Genomic DNA, 17,324 nt, shown 5'->3' on the forward strand with positions numbered 1-17,324 from the left:
CTTATATGTTCTGAGCAACCAGGACTAAAAGGAGATGTTCTGGGTCCCAGGATGAAAATACAACTTTGACAGCTGACCACTGACCACCGCCTCTGGCATTTCTTCCTGACTCTGCCCCAGGACTCAACGGGGACAGGTGCTGGGGTGACAAGATAAACCTGCCCGCAATGGGGTCACAGTTTTCTCAAAGGAAGATGCCTCCACGGGGCTTTCTCGAGGCTGCTAAACAGGCCAGTGAGGAACAGCGACTCCAGGGCAGATCTCTGTGCAATGGAAATGGGCTTAGAGGTAACAAAAAAGTGAGACTTCACGTGGCTGGTGTGAGAGTGAACGTGCCAACGTGGGTAGAAGTCCTGCCCCAAACAGCAGAGCACGTACAGAGCCAGGGACTGTCAGTGTTCTAGACCTGGGCATTCTGAGACACACTTTTCACTAATACCAACTTCAGTCAAGACAAATACACACACATGAGAATATTTTCCCATAAACACACGGACAGCATGTTCTGCTGGGCAGCCACCGTGTCCTGCAGTTAATGTTGCCAAACGTTTCTATCTCCTGCCGTTTTCCAGTCCTTTCTAGAACATTCTAATTTCTAGCTTTTTTTTTTTCCCCCTGCTTTGGGGTTTAAAAAATTTATGTCCCTGTTGATCCTGCCACACACACTGCCTGATGGATGACTTTAATTATTAATGAATTGTTTGTGTCCACTGATTAGACCTCAAATAGTTTATTTTTAAACGCCATGATTGTTTTTATTAAAACATCAGGGAAAGTAAATATTTGGAAATAAAATATGGAGGTATAACCATATAATAAGGCTGTATCTCAGAGAGGCAGATGATACAAAGAAGCATAAATACACTTAAGAACCACGTTGAATTCCTAACACCCGAGGCAAGTCTGTCTTTAGTTTTTGAACCATCCAGTCCGCATGTGTCTGCGCTTCGCCTGGAGCCCTGCGAGTGGCCAGGATTCCGTCGCTAAGGAGGTGGCACTCCAGCGCGTGTTTTCCGCAGCTCCTCGTATGGTGAAAGGGATTATTTAAAGAGTAAGCAGGATGGCTGCTCGTAAGTCAGAGGGCCAAATTCATTCTCCATCTGAGAATAAAAGAAAGTTTTTCCTTTGCCATTTGCCCTTAAATTTTTGACTGAGTGATATTTGCTTCAATTCAAGACACCTTGCTGACAACAAAGCCAGAGGTGGATTACTCCACAGGCTTCTTAGGACCAGTAAATTCTGCTAATACCGACCATTATTCAGCTATCTCTGCGGTGCTTAGCTTGGAAAAGTGGTGCCCTGTCTCCTGAGCACTGCCTGTCACCCAGATGGCCATCGCCCAGGGCCAGAAGCAGATACCCCGCGCCAGCAGCCCTCGGCGGCGTCTCCTGGGATAGGGAGGGGAGGGGGCGGGGTTCGCCGCTGACCTTGGAGAGTGAAGGGATGCTTGAGGGCTGGATGCTCGCAAGCCGCGGAAGCCTCGTGGGGGAGTCCTTGGCGTTCACTTCCTCTGCCATGTGTGGGATCTCCCCACCTTCGTAGCAGCAGTGCTCAGGAAGGGAGACGTGAGCCTGCTGCCCAGAGGTCGGCCTTCAACAGACTGGCCTCTCTGCATCTCTGAAATTACAAGAAGAGAAAGAGAAACTGGTACTTCCGCACCCTGAGCCACTCACCTGTCCTCCCGCCCGCAGTCCCATGGGGAGACCTGGGGCCCTTGATCCTGAGAGGGGCGGCCCCAAAGCCCATCCCTCCCTGCCCACGTGCCAGCCAGCGCTCTTTGGGGCAAGTTGGCAGATCTGGGCAGGGGGTTGGGCGAGGAAGCTGCCAGCCTTCTTTGCAATTCAGATGCTAATGTTCTCCTGGGCTTGTTTACCGTCTGCTGGGCACACAGACATTTCTCTGTTTGGTCATTAATTAATGTCCTAACTACCACGCCACACCACAGGCGCAGCGCTGGCGTTTCCCAGGTACTTGTTTACAAAGTCAGTGCAAACTGCATTTCTTCCAAATTCTATGACCTTTGACTACTTGAGAATGGCTTGGTCTGCAGTAGGTTTGAATTTGTCAAGACAAATTTTTATTTGTATTAAACTCATTTAATTGAATTGCTCACAGGTTAGGCGGATGAATTAACATCGGAATGTTTAGTCTATTTTCAATGTTTTCCCTGAAACACATCCTTGATGCAAGCAGCATAAGAGTCTCCTTATGCCTGTAACAGTCTGGAGGTTATACCTGAGGCTTAGGGCGTGAAGAGAAGTGCTCTTATGTTTCCTCAGCGAATGGCAACACCTACCTTTCCAAGCCAGATGCTGACTCACCATCTTAATCCCATTCCCTGAGAATGTGGTCAGTCAAGACCTTGAGTTTGAGTTGGTGGATGTTTAAACTCTCCGATTTACATGTGTGCATCTCAAAATGTATTTGTGTTTCAGTTTCCTTCCCTTTGAAATGGAATTGAGGCTAAATGACTTCTAAAGACCCTTCTAGCTAAAGATCAAGTTTGCAATCATGACATGGGTGACAGCTGATGGAGTTTGTGTTGACGACATAATCCAGGGGATAGGTCACGGACTGAATGGTTGTGTCTTCTCAAAACTCGTATGTTGAAGCCCTATGCCCCCCAATATGGTGATACTGGGAGGTGCAGCCTTTGAGATGTAACAGGATTGGATGTGCTTGTGAGGGCGGAGTCCTCATGAATGAGATTAGTGCCCTTTTAAGAGACATGAGAGAGCTCTCTCTCTCTCTCTCTTTCTCCTCCTGCCATGTGAGGACACAGTAAGGAGGCAGCCTTTTGCAAGTCAGGAAGAGGGCTCTCATCAGACTCCGACCGTGGCGGCATTCTATTCCTGGGCTTCCAGCCAGATGTGGGAGAAAAACGGTCTGTTGTTTATAAGCCACACTGTCCACAGCACTTTGTGATAGCAGCCTGAGCAGACTGAGAAAGAATGAAAGCAAAGGTGCCTATGAGGCTTGGCTTTGCTCTGGCTGGAGAGGCGGGCGCTGGGAGGGGTGGCCTTTGCAGGTGCGGGGCCTGCAGGACTGCCGGTCCCTCTTCAGGGGGTTGGCCAGCCCACTCACGAGCAGAATCAGACAGCCAGCCCAGAACATGCTCATAGAGTGAGGCCGTGGCTGCCTTGTCCATTTGGGCGGTTTCCCAGGAAATGCTGAGAAGAATCTTTGGGACAATTGCACTGGAAGTCCCAGGCATTCCGGCCTCATCCGGTTCGCCTCAGAACAACCAGGCTCCGGCGGGGGTGGGGGTGGGGTGCATTTGTGTAGGGCCGGGGCCCCCACGGAGGCAGCTTCCTCGAAGAGTGTTGGTACAATTCAGGAGGTGACATCCTCCTGCTTCCACTTCTCGGAGGCAGCTTGGAAGAGCTGGACAACTGGGCTAATTTTGTGACTGTGGATTCAATATTTCACTTCCGATAGCAGAACAGGCTTACTTAGCCTCAAATCAGAAAGAGCAACCCCGCCAGGAATTTGGGTGAGAAAATATAGGGAGGGGTAAAAAGTGACTTTTAATGTCCTTACAGCTCTGGGACAGGAAGCCCCAATGTCCTGTTTCTTGGGAGTGCTGCTGGGACCCCGGTCCTGGCTCTGTGCTTCCAGACGTGCCCCCGAGGAGTCCCAGAATGCCATTGTAGGTGGGGACACCATGGCACCTCCACACGTGGGGTCCTCACCAGGGGGAGCAGGGGGAGGCCTCAGCCAAGGTTCCAAAGCAGAGGCCCATAGTGACCCAGCCCTCTTCCCCTGTGAAGCCTGGCTTCTAAAGGCACATTCTCAGATGGCACCTGCCGGCTGGGAGGCTAAGTGGCCTGACAAGTAGCGGGGATGCAGACCAGCCTGGCTTCCAGAGTGGCCGTGAGCGCGAGGCCTGGCAGGGTCAACCCCGGGTGCAGATGGCCAGGTCAGTAATGAGCCTGGGGTGGGGCCGAGCCGGGAGATGTGGTGTGACTTCAGTAGACAGGAAACCAACAGAATAAAAAGTCAATTTCCTTTTATTTTGCTTCTTCTCGTGGCTTTTAATCCCTGCACGGACCACTCTGTGACAAGCTTTACCCTTAAAATATTGACCAAATCCCCTCTTTAGGAGAACGTCCCCTTCCCGGGTGCCTGGCCCCAGCTGCAGCTGCTGTTGGGGGGAGCCCCCATTTTCACGGAGCCTTAGCAAGGGAAGGAGCCACCCAGCCCCACGTGTGGCTCCCCTGCTCACGGCCCGGGGCCATCTGGAGAATTCTCACTACCTGTTGAGACCCAGCAATGGAGTGACAGTCACTGAGCTGCTCAGTAACATCCCTCTAAACTGTCTGAGCAGGAACACCTGTATTCACCCTTTTGGGAAATTCTGTGCTCTAGGCAGCGCTTTCTAAGGGGGGGCACCCCTCGTGTGTGTGTGTGTGTGTGTGTGTGTACCCTGCCCCCCAACTGCCTCCAAGCTGGCAGTCAGGGGACACGGGAACTAGTCTATTGTCACTAACGCTGCTAATTAAAACTGACACACACCTGCAAACAACAGCCCCGTCTCCCCCCCTCCACGCAGATTCAAAAAAGAGAACAAGACCTGCAAGTGTTTCCTCGTGGACAGGCTCTGACCTCCGTGCAGACGAACCTTGGGGAGAAATTCCTATCAGTAACGGCTTAAATCTATCAAAACACCTCCCTGATTGATAAATATGCTGGTTTGTATTGTGATTACTGCATGCAATTTTCTGTCACTGTTAATTTATTTGAAAGTCTTAACCTGGTAGGGTATGACACCAGCAGTATTTTATAATGAGAACTGCGGAAATAAATCATCCCCTCCAAATAGTGCAAAGCAAGCGTCACCCCATCACTCAGGGCACAGGTGCCGGTGTAGGACCAGCGTCCACACGCAAAGCTACAGACAGACGCGTCCGCTGGGGCGAGCGCCTGGCATCTGAGCCCTTTGAATGCTATAAGAATAATTCGGGCTCCTGTAGTTCTTTCATCTGACGATGTCCAAACGCTTTCAACAGGAGAGTGCTAACTCTCTCTTCATCTGGGGGAAGAAATACCAAGGCACAGAAAGGGTCACTCTCGGGTCTGCACGCGGGCCCCAAGCCCAGCTCAGACTTGGTATATCCAGCACCTGAACTTGGAGCCAAAACCCCACAAGAAGCCCTCCGTTCCTTCTCCTTCACGCAGACAGAGGCCAGTGCCGGCGAGGCCACTGCGGGGCGGCTTGGAGAAAACCATCGGGACAGCAAGAGGCGTGGGTGGCTGGGTGCCGGCGGGTCCCCTCCCCAGCCTGTTGCCCCTGGGAGGGTGTCCAGACACGGGGCACGCCCGGGGGTCGGGGACCGCCCGGCTCTATGAGGCGGCTCTCCTGTAGTTGAGGGACACGCAGACAATATTGCAACATTCCCAAATGAACTTTGCATAGAGACATTTTCATTCGCTGCCTCCCTCCTCATGCATATTAACAAATGGTATGCGCGGCCTCATTTAATTCACTGACTTTACATGCGGCTCACTTTCTCTTTTACAGCTATTTTTACCGGGCTTCATTAATCTTTGTTGAATACAATGGCATACATCTTTAATGCGGCCGCTGTCAAGTCATATTTTAGCAAGAGCTGCAAACTGAATGACAGCAAGCAATATTAATAAATTTAACATAGACTATATCAATTTTTAACAGAATGAATGTGGAAAGCTAAATGTATTATTTTTCGTTTAAATCACAGGGTTTATCACCGGTTAAGCAGCAGCGATTGCGGGGACGCTTGTGACGTGCCATACAAATAGATTTACATCTCATTAATAAGTAAATTAGGCAAATGCCTTTCAAGTTCAGACAAGTACATAAGTGTAATCTCCATATTAAAGGAGTAGTCTTTGATAAACCACCGAGGAATTGTGGCAGCCAGGATGTGACATGTTGCCAGGGTTGGCGCCTGGTCTGCAGACCCACCTTAATTACACTCCTTCATTACTAAAGAGATAAGTGTCTCTCCAGTTAAGATTCTATAAATGAACAGCATGCCGGCACCTCCCAAATCATTTTTGCAGGCACCGTGAAAAGGTGGTAACAGTGATGAACAAAAACGAATTATCACCTGTTCTCTCCCGACCCCACCATCACATTAAAATATTGAGACAATTCCCATTAAAAATCACTCAAAGCAAACGACCCACTGAATATGCTTTTTTGTTTAAGAGAGAAAAAAGGAGGGAGAATAGGGCCCCCCCCCCCAAAAAAAACAAAACAACAACAAAAACAACTCTGATTTTTTAGAAATTTCTCTTCATAAATCCCAACAGAGATAATTTGCTGTAAAATGGAAGCCCGGTGAGAACTTGTCTATCTGTTCAATAAAAAGTTACGGTTGGCAGGAGGCATGTTTTTGCAGTAGCTTTGGCGATTATAGGAAATTACATGCAAAGCCAGAGTTCTGATCCTAAGTTAATTTATAATTGGAAAAAACTTATTAATTAGCTATGTCGCTCTAATTAAGAATCAGAAGAGTGTGCATTAGGAAGCCAGTCCGTGGCCCACTGACAGGAGCGGTTGAAAGCCCAGACGAGGCGGCCGCCCAGCCTCGCCCGGCACCGCCTGGCCCCTTCCGGGAGCCCTGCACGCACAGCTGCACGCCGGGCCCCTGCAGCCTGAAGCTCGAGGCACAGGCCGGAGCGGGGGATGCAGGAGCTAGAGCATCCCCTGGGCTGGCCACCACTCAGGGGCGGTGCAGCCCGCACGCCCCCATCTTCCACGTGGGGCCGGCAGCTTCTAGACCCACGCGCACCTCGGGCCGCAGCCTGTGCCGCTGTCTTTACCTTGTTTAGTTCTGTTCCCAAACTGGCTTGATCGTCCTCTGCCTTTTTTTTTTTTAAGCTCTTTTTTTCCTCTCTCCACCGACAAACACACACACACACACAAAAAGGCATTAAATATTGGAGTGTTTATAAAGGTCAGAAATTTTCTAAAAACACCCGTTTAATTAAAAACAAAATGCTAGAATCTTTCATTCCAGGGCCTTCCGCCACCAGCTGGCGCTTCTTCCAGTGGATTTTCTATCTTCCACGCAAGCCCGGGACTGTGAAATGACTTCTCCTCTGCTGGATTGTTAAGACTGAAAATGACATAACAGCACAAACAACAAGATGAAAGCCACTGTGTAAGTTAATTGTTCACCGCAAAAAAAAAAAAAAAAAAAAAAGATTAATTTTTTTTTTTCTAACCAACCTCAACCTTTCCCATCCGTACAGGTCATTTTCCATGTACAGGTTTGCTTTCAATTAGGGCAGAACAAAAGCTCAAGTGGGCATCGGAGAGAAGTCAGTTTTCTTATTTGAATACCAAAAAAGCTGTCCCCCAGATAATGATGCTTAAAAAAAAAAAATTTCTCTGCATTAGCACATTTCTACCATTCTGTTCCATTTGCTGGCAAAACACAAGATTCCTGATACACTTGTCTTATGAGGTTAATGATCTTTTGTTGTCTGCCATAAGCCTATTACTCATTTTAAATTAGAGGCAAAGTGGTGTGTTTAAAAGGAATTCAAATGGGAAGCTGTCTTTCTTTAAAATAAGGGGCTTTAATCCCCTTTCACAATCATTAGCCTGTACTTAGTTAAAAGAACTAGGTTGTGTAGGATAAGGAGCAACTCACTAGATATTTTGAGTGTTACCTCTGATGAAACTCAAGGAGCAAAAGCGTTACCCCCACTTCCAACACCCCTCCACTAATCTGTGGGTTTTCAAGGCAATTTGGGGAGTTACCAGTGAAACTGGGAATTTGGAATGTATTCTGGGGCTTGTTCTACAGGGTTTGCTACAGAAAAGATAAAAATGACCTAATTTTAGACGAACCTGAAGTTCTAAAGGCAAACCTCTTTTACAGTGAAGCATGAAGATTGCTGAGTTTATCTTGAAAAGGTTAAAATCTCTAGAACTCATGTTTTTTCTGATTCATACCCCTATGATCAGGGTTCTGGGAAACCCACTGGAGCAAGTGGTCATGGAGGCCAGCCCTGGGGTAAGGGAATGCATGCTCTCCAGGAACCAGGCGCATCTTCTGTGGCCGTGAGGCAAGTGGTTGGTGGTGGTCCTCACTTGCCACCCAGCCCCATCACCCCAGACCACTCCTCTGACTGCCCAGAGCCCTTCCCAAGTCTGCTTTGTGAACCCGCAGTCTCCTGCAGGTGAAGCTCAAAGCAACACATCCTCCGTCCCACTTGTCTCCAACACCAGCTAGTCAGACTCTGCTCCCCGTGCAAGCAAAGCCTCAGGAGAGGCTCCCCTCCACTGCACCGGTGCAAATGTGTGGCTGTTTCACATCCCCGGGGGCTAGCGTGAGGCTCAGCACATAGTAGGTGTCTCATGTATCAGTGAATGATGGGAGAACTGAGGCGATGGAGCAGCTGACACAGAACTTGAATGAACCCCAGAGCCCCTGGCTTCCTCTCCATCCCACCATCACTGGAGACGAGGCCCCTGCTCCCCGTAACTGCTGGCAGTGTGACAGAGAACCTCCAACATACCTTGGCTGGAGGCTTCTTTTGAATGGGAGGTGGTCCTTAGCTCTCATAGCCCTGCGGAAGGAGCTGATGGCTCTGAGGAAGAAGTTTTCCCCAGGACCCCAGCTCCAAGCAGAGGGAGCATCTCGGGGCCCTCAGCCCCCTCAACCTGCCAAGGCTCCCCACCCCGTGAGTTCCACGACCTGGGAAAGCACAGCTGGCGAGGTGGATGCAGAAAAGAGATAGAGGGCAACCAGAGGTTGGAGGGTCACCTGTTTCACTGGATAGATGGGTTCCAGGAAGATGGTCCGCTCGCCAAACCCTGTTCATTTGCAACCCCTGTTATTCCCTTCAATGGCTTAGGATGCGCCAATTCAATGCAATAAGTTCAGAAAAGAAAAAGAAATGTGAACATTAGGATAGAGGAAGCATAATTTTCATTATTTGCAAAATATAATGATTGCTTAGTTGGAAAATTGAATTTTAAAAATTTACTAAAATTATTAGAAATACTAAGATTTCAGTGGCATGTAATTTAAAATAATAATAAAAAAGCCAAATCGTTTGCCTCCTTATATACCAACGCTAATCATTTTGACAATAAAATGGCTATAAGATGCCATTGTTAATAGCAAAACCGTGTTATAAACTACCCAGGAATAGTTACCAAGCAAAACCCAGGAAACGTCTATGAGAAAATGTATAAAAATCTAATAAGAGACATAAAAATCTTGGAGAAATGGAGAGACATACAATGTTTCCAAAAAGACTCGCTATCGTAAAGACGACAAAACTCCCTAAATTATTTTTTATGCTAAACATCATCCCAATAAAATTCCAGCAAGACTCTGAGCACGGATTAGGTTTTGGAAGTGGATAAAATGATTTCTGAGTTTAATGTAAAAGATAAACATGCAAAATTTTTGAAACAACAATATGAATGGCGAGGAGGAGCTGGTTGTACCATGAATCAGACAAACTGTAGGACAAACACCGTGCGTTAACGGTGCAAATACAGAAAGATGGAAAGAATAAAAAAAATCCGGGTAAGCATGGCAATTAAGTATGTGCTTTTAGCTGATATTTTAGATCAATGTGAAAAATACATTAGACATGGGGATGGGACGCTTAAGAGACATTTGCTGGTGGGGGCGGGGGGTGCCAGCATCACTGGCTGCTGCACACAGAGGTCCAGGTGTGTCGTCCACAGGTCAACAAAGAGCTGCCTTCTACCTATTTGTTCTTTTATTATTTTGGAAGTTTTTCACATTTGAGTTATGACTTTGTTGACTCCAAAGATGGGTGCTTGTTTATACACATTTGACAATTTTCAAGCTGGTGGCAGTAACGAGTCTTAGGTGAACACAAGCCAGCATATAATGGCCATTTTCCAGCATGGGAGAGTCAAGCACCACCTCTGACCTGCTTGAGATGTGCGTCCTTCTGCTTAAGAGTTGGGGAGGAAGCGCAGGTTCAGTTACTGAACGATCTTATTTATCTACAAACCTTGAGTATGGCTGTAGCCTCTGCACAGCGAGGGTCTGGTCTACGAGGCACATGTCCACAGACGTCCTGTTTAGGGGAGGGTAGAGCTCCTTGGCAGAGTGCGTGCTTAGCATGCACGAGGTCATGGGTTTGATCCCCAGTACCTCGAGTTAAATGAAAACAAACAAACAAACCTAATTACCTCCCCCTAAAATAAAACACAGGTGTCATTTTTAAAAGTGATTAAAATAAAGAAATAAAATCAACTTAAACAATAACAACAGCAAACCTATTATCATCAGTGTCCTGCCTGGGAACTTGAGCTTCACATGCTGTATTTTATTTTCTTTCCTGTTTGTTTAATTTATCAGAATAATATTACTAAATTTCCAATTTTAGCTATAAGTACTTTCAGTATGTCATGAATCACTATGTAATTAGTAATATTCATGGTCTAGTAATGATCTTGTAAAAATTTAATTTGTGCTGATTATTATTATTGAGAAATTATAGTATTTTAACTTATTATTTTTCCTTTTTTTCTTATTTGCACAAGGGCACCCTATGGGCTGGAAGCGTCCTATTCTTCATAAAATATACCAAATTTAAGTCCAGATGTATTGCAGAGTTAATACAAAAAAACAAAGCCCCATCTGAAGGAGCAGAAATACAAAAATGACCTTGAGAAGGATGGGGGTACTTCACAGCTTAAACTAGAGGATGAAATCATAAGGAAGAAAGATGAAGAGATTTAGCTAGAAAAAAAATCCTGCTTATATTAGCAAACAAGCAAAAATTAGAGTAAAACAAACAAACAAAAAGCAAAACTTTGTAAAGAAAGTGCAGACACATGACAGACTCAGAAAAGGATCACCCTACGTTGTAAAATCTTGCTTCAGATCAATTCAAAAAGGTTAACACCTCAGTATAAAAATGGTCAAAGAAATTGTAAAGGGAATGAGCAAATGGAAGGGTGTTAAGAATCACCGGTAATCAAAAAATGAAAATTACCCTGAGATACCTTTTTTGTCATTAGGATGAAAAATAATAAAAATATGCAAAAATGAAATAGGCAAACCCAAAAATATTCAAAAATTAATCAACAGAATAACATGGGATGTTGACTACGAAATGAAGACCTGGACATTCTCAACTGTCAGGAGAAAGAAATCTGTACATATTTGAGGAAAGAAATCATCGCAATGTGGAATAGATTTGAATATTGTTCATTTTCATCTTATTTTAACGATCAACAAAAGGAAATTAATGGAGCATAATGTAAAGACAGTTTTTTCTGAGTTACTTATAAGAGGAAAACTATTTTAAACAACTGAAACTTCGCATAGTGAAGAACTGGTTAGGGAAATTATGAAATACCCATAAAATAAAATACTATGTGGTTATTAAAGTGATGATGTAGATTTATAGTTAATATTATATAACCCCATCTTGCATGATTATGAATTTATATACATGCACACACACACACAGATACATAAACCCTGGACTTATAGATTTACACATAAAAATTAGCAACGGGTTTCCACATGATTCTAAATGGCTTATTAATGAGCAAACAAGCAGAAATTACAATCAGAAAAATCATAAAGCTCTTTTTGAAGAAAATATTTTTATTCAGATTTAAATAATTTATCATGCTGAACAACTGAAAAGTAGTTGCCCTCAATAGCCCAGTGAGGGGACTGGACAACAAATCTGAAGAAAGTTGCTAGGATGTCTCCCTGCATTTAAGAGACAGATATGTTTGGTTTGCAGTCAGGGGCCCTGCCTGGCCAGCACCAGGCATAGCAGCCAGTCAGGGCATGGCCACTGGGGAAGGGGAAGGAACGGACGCTCAGGGGAAGGAGGAGATGCTCAGGGCAGGCAGTGCATGGCCAGCATCCTCCGGGTGCATCTTTCCAGTTCCACTCTTTGTTACTTCTGAGTGCCCAGGTTCCGTGGGGGTACCTCCCTCCCTCCCTCTGCATCACCACCGTCATGTGCTCACAAGGCCAAACCCACTCACTTTGCTCTGTTTCTGGCTGGCTTGTGAGCAGACATGAGACAAAGCTGCCGAGAAATGGGAGCTTGGAGACCAACGCCAAGAAGCAGGGAGACAGTGCCCTAGGAAAGTCTCAGATCTGTTTGGCTGAGCTTGTTTTAAGTGCAGATCCCGGGAACCACCCCAGAGTGCTGAATGCGGCTCTGTGGGTCTAGGGCTGGCCAATCTCGGGTCTCTCTCTCAAACTCCACGCATGTCCGGGGTGAGCAGGTGCTGCTGCTGTGGCTGTTTAGTGAGCTGGGTGGTCCTATCGCTACAGGATAATCATGAGGAGTCTAAAGTGAAGATGGATTAAAGCCAGCCCCAGGTCTCCGGTCTCACCTGGAACCTGCACTGCCACCCCTGCTCACTGGGCTTCAGTTCGTAGCCGTAATTCAAAGCCATCAGTGCCTGGAAGCCAAGAGGCGCCACTGACACAGGCTCCCTATGAAACAGACGTTGTTTTTTCCTTTCTGCATCTTTATATTGTTTCATAAGTTGTGATGATAACATTTTTCCCAAGAAAAAGTAATAAAAAATATATAAATTCACAGACATAGAAAATAGACTTGTGGTTACCAGGAGGGAAGGGGAGTGGGAAGGGATAAATTGGGAGTTCAAGATTTGCAGATGCTAACTGCTATATATAAAATAGATACAATGAGTTTCTACTGTATAGCCCAGGGAACTATATTTAATATCTTGTAGTAACCAATAATGAAAAAGAATATGAAAATGAATACATATATGACTGAAACATTATGCTGTACACCAGAAATTGACACAACATTGTAAACTGACTATACTTCAATTAAAAGAAAGAATATATGAATTCAGTACAATGCAGATTGCAGACCATGTAATAACACAGAAAGTGTGTAGTGAGAAAAGCAGAATTAAAATGTGTTTTGTAGGCTGAGTGTGACCCCTTACACAAGAACCACACCTTTTCTGGTACGTGGGAGGCGTTCAATAGATAGACTGTAAAATCAATAAAACATCCTTAATGAATGAATGGATGGGTGAATAAATGACCAAATGAATATTCGGAAGAGGCTGCAAAGGAATATGAAAAAGAATTTTGAGGAGGAGCACTATAGGTGATTTTTAAAATTTCACTCCTTTTCTCTACTTTCCAAATTGTCTTTAATAAATCTACATTAATTCAATATTTAAAAATCATCAAAATACAATCTAATTCCAAATGAAACTTCCAGCCTAAAGAATGTAGAGCCCAGGTCCTTGGGAGGTCACAGAGGGCTGCAGGAATGTCCAACAACCGCGATGAGGAACAGTTAGTCAAATCTAGAATGTAAAATATTCCACAAGAAAACTTTCACGTTCTTCAAAAAGACATTGTCATAGAAAAAAAGAAAAAAAAAAAAACTGGACTTTTCCATACTAAAAGAGACTGGAGTGACATAGAAACAACCAAAATAAAATGTGGCTCTAAACTGGATCTTATCAAAGACATTCTTGGGATAATTCGGAAAATTAGAGTTTGGTCTAGATATCAGATAATATTATGAAATTATTTATAATTGTTTTCTGGGAAATAATGGACTGCGGCTAGGTAGAGGAATATCTCTCCTTATTCTTAGGACATGTAAGGTGAAGTATGTATAATTCGATGATCATGAAGCTTCCAACTTTCAAGTAGTTGGGAAAATTTCAAATACAGAAAGAACATGTGTATAAAAACATACAGAGGGCGTCAGCGAATATGGGAAAATGTGAACATAGTTAGATCTGGATTGAAGGTCATCAGCTTTTATTGCATTATTTTTTCAGCATTTCTGTGTGTTTGGAAATATTCATAATAACAAATTGGGGAACATTTAAAAGTAAATAAATATGTACATATTAATGTGTATGTGTGTTTGTACACATGCATGTGTGTATATACTTACACACACACAGACATAATATGCACACACACACACACACACCACAGCTCCCCAGTTTATGGCAAAAAGGAAGCGGGAAGTGGAGAGTTGAGGTCTCAGGAATCATCACAGGTCCATGCTGCTTCCTGGGCTCCTCAGGGTCTGACTCCCAGCCTGCATCCTAAAGGCGCCTCCCCGCTCAGTTCAGAGCTCACAGCCAGGCCCAGAGTCTCTGGGGAGGAGGAGTGAGAAGTCACTGCTGTCCCTCCACCCAGGGACAATCTTCGGAAACCAGGAAGGTGCCTACAGAGTCCCTGGCGTTTCTGGACAGCACTCACTGTGCAGAAAAAAGCCCACGTGGATCTTCTGCCCATCTGTGTCCTGCTGGGGAGTCGTGTATGTGTGTATTGGGCTGAAGGTGCAGGAGACCCGCAGGGGGACCACTCAGAGGTGGGATTGGGCTGGGACCCCCTGAGACCCACAGGACCCCCTGGGGAAGCTGGTCCTGTGGAAATGCAGTCATGTCAGGGCTGATGACAAGAGGTGCTCAGCTGTGTGTGTGCAAGGTGCATGGCGGTGTCAATAGCCAGAGAACAATCACTGTGATTTTAGTCCTATGATGTAATTACAGCTTTGAAAGAAGATATAATTCACATACCGTAAAATTCATCCTTGTACATTGTACAATTCAATGGCTTTTAGAATATTCATAAGTTTATGCCACCATCTAATTCCAGAACATTTTCACTATTCTTTCAAAAACTCTCTCCCATTAGCAGTGTCCATATCCTCCTCCCGCCAACCACCACGGACCTACTTTCTCCTTCCATGGACTTGCCTATTCTGAACGTTTCAGATAAATGGAATCGTACAAGCTTTTGTGTCTGGCTTCGTTCACTTAGCACGTTTTCAAGGTTCAAGCCTGTTAGAGCAGATATCAGAACTTCGTATACAGCTGAACAAACCGTTTTGTTTATCATCAGGCAGCTGGTGAACATTTGTGTTTCTACTTTTCTGGCTATTATGAATAATGCTGCTATGAACATTTGTGTAAACTGTGTGTATGGGAACACACGTTTTCAGCTCTCTTAAATACCTCGGAGTGGAATTTCAAAGTCATCTGAGGAACTTCTAGACTTTTCCAAGTAGCTGCACCATTTTACATTCCTACCAGCAATGTATGAGGGTTCGAGTTCCTCCACATTCTCACCAACACTTGCGTTTTTCTGTCTGTTTCGTTATAACCATCCTGGTTGGTATGAATTAGTTTTGACTTGCATTTCCTTAATGACGAATGATGTTGAGCATCTGTTTATGTGCTTTGGGGCCATTTTTATATGTTCTTTAGAGAAATGTCTATTCAAATCCTTTGCATATTTTTAAGTTGGGTTATTTGCATTTTGATTGTTGAGTTATAAAATTCTTTTTATATTCTGGGTACAACACCCTTATAATCATTTGCCAGTTTTTTTTTTTCCTCCCATTCCATGTGCTATCTTTTCAAATTCTTGATGGTGTCCTTCGAAGCATAAAAACTTTTCTTACGTATAAAGTCAAATTTATTTATTTTTCTTTGTTTATGTATGTTTTAGATGTCATAGCTAAGAAACCGTTACCTACCCCAGGGTCACGAAGATTTATACCTATGTTTCCTCCTAAGAATTTCATAGCTCTAGCTCTTACATTCAGGTATTTGATCCATTTGAGATAATTTTTGTATATGACATGAGAGTCAAACTTAATTCTTTGCATGTAGAAATCCCTTTGGAGCACCATTTGTTGAAAAGATGATTCTTTATCCATTGAAATGTCTTGGCACTTATCAAAAACCAATTGACTGTAAATGTATGGACTTCTGATTGGATTCCATTGATCTGCATGACTATCCCATGCTAGTACCACATGAATTGATTACTCTAACCATATATTAAGGTTTGAAATCAGGAAGTGTGAGTCCTCTAACTTTGTTCTTTTTTGTCAATTTTTTTGACTATTCCGGGTCCCTTGCATTTATTTCCATAAGAATTTAGGATCAATTTGTGAATTTCTGCAAAAAGGCTAGCTGGGGTTTTGATAGAGATTGAATCGATTCCATAGATTAATATGGGGAACTTTTGCCTTTTTAACAATTTAAAATCTTCCAATCCACCTACATGTGGTGTCTTTCCATTTATTTAGGGCTTCTTTAATGTCTTTAAGTGATTTTTTGGTAGTTTCCAGTTTATGTCTTCTATATCTTGTATTAAATTTGCTCCTATGTATTTTATTTCTTTTTGATGCTATTGTAAATGAAACTGTTTTCTTAATTTTATCTGTGGGTTGCTCACCGCTATTATGTAGATATAATTGATATTTTCTATCACTGTTGTATCCTGCAACTTTGCTGAACCCACTTACTAGCTCTATTATTTTCTATGGATTTCTTAAGATTTTCTATATATGAGATCATGTCATCTGAAAATAGAGATTGTTTTACTTCTTTTTTTATTTTGGATATCTTTTTTTTCCCTTAGCCTGATTGCCCTGGCTAGAACCCCCAGCCGAGTGCTGATTGGTCATCGGGAGAGCGGACATCCTTTCCCTGCTCCTGACCATGAAGGGAAGCGTCCAGTCATCTACCATCGAGCATGACGCCAGCCGTGGCCGCCTCACAGGTGATTCTTCTCATACTGGGGATGTTCTCGCCTATTCCCAGTCTGTTGAGTTTTTTTTAATCAAAAGGTTACCTACAGCTCTTTGAAAAACACATGATGGACATTTTGACTGGAGGAAAATCTGCCTAATACAATGGTAAGTATGTAATTTAAAATTTAAAAATGTTACCTAGTAGCCATCAGTTATGAACAGAGGAAAACCTGGCAAGAGCTAAGACGGAACTGACATTGTCTTTCCAGGTGGTGAGACTATAGGTGCTGATTTCTTCTTGATAATTTCCTATATTTTCTCGGAAGTAAATATATTACTTTTATCACCGGGGAGGAGAAATCACTGAAAAATAAAGACAATTACTGTGTGTTGGAGAAAGAGAGCGGGCCAGTGGTAAGAGAGTACGAGCACGTGAGCTCAGGGCAGCCCAGCCTGGGGGCTGCATTCTCAGGGCCCGGCACAGGCGGCCCAGGTTTTAGCTTCTGGGTGAGAAAACGATGACGTCCTGGAGCAGCTGGAACTTTCAGGGGTAACACCCTGGAGGAAGAGGAGGCCCTGCTGGGACCGGCTTCCAAGGGGCAGCCCGCCGTGAGTCTCAGCTTAGAGAGGAGCGCCTGCAGGTGCTCAGCAGCGAGAAGGGTCCTTCACGGTGGGATGGGCATCCAGCCTGGAAGTCCTGTGGGGTCAGCCTGGGATGCGTCTGCCTGAGCTTGGGGGGTGAACTTTTTCCCACAGACAAGGGGAGCCATTAACCTTCGTGGTTTGGGATGCCA

General features: G+C 44.5%; 1 long non-coding RNA gene across 1 annotated transcript; it reads right to left on the reverse strand.

Moving 5' to 3' along the window:
• Positions 1 to 775: 775 nt before the first annotated feature.
• On the reverse strand, positions 776 to 1,749 carry LOC135321878 (uncharacterized). The gene is made up of 3 exons (XR_010382066.1): positions 1,706 to 1,749; positions 1,428 to 1,617; positions 776 to 1,100 (listed from the first exon to the last, which is right to left on the reverse strand). It is a non-coding gene; the product is annotated as an uncharacterized LOC135321878 (long non-coding RNA).
• Between the last annotated feature and the right edge of the window lie 15,575 nt (positions 1,750 to 17,324).

This window comes from Camelus dromedarius, chromosome 8 (genome assembly GCF_036321535.1).
Source record: "Camelus dromedarius isolate mCamDro1 chromosome 8, mCamDro1.pat, whole genome shotgun sequence".
In the NCBI taxonomy this organism is placed as follows: domain Eukaryota; kingdom Metazoa; phylum Chordata; class Mammalia; order Artiodactyla; family Camelidae; genus Camelus; species Camelus dromedarius.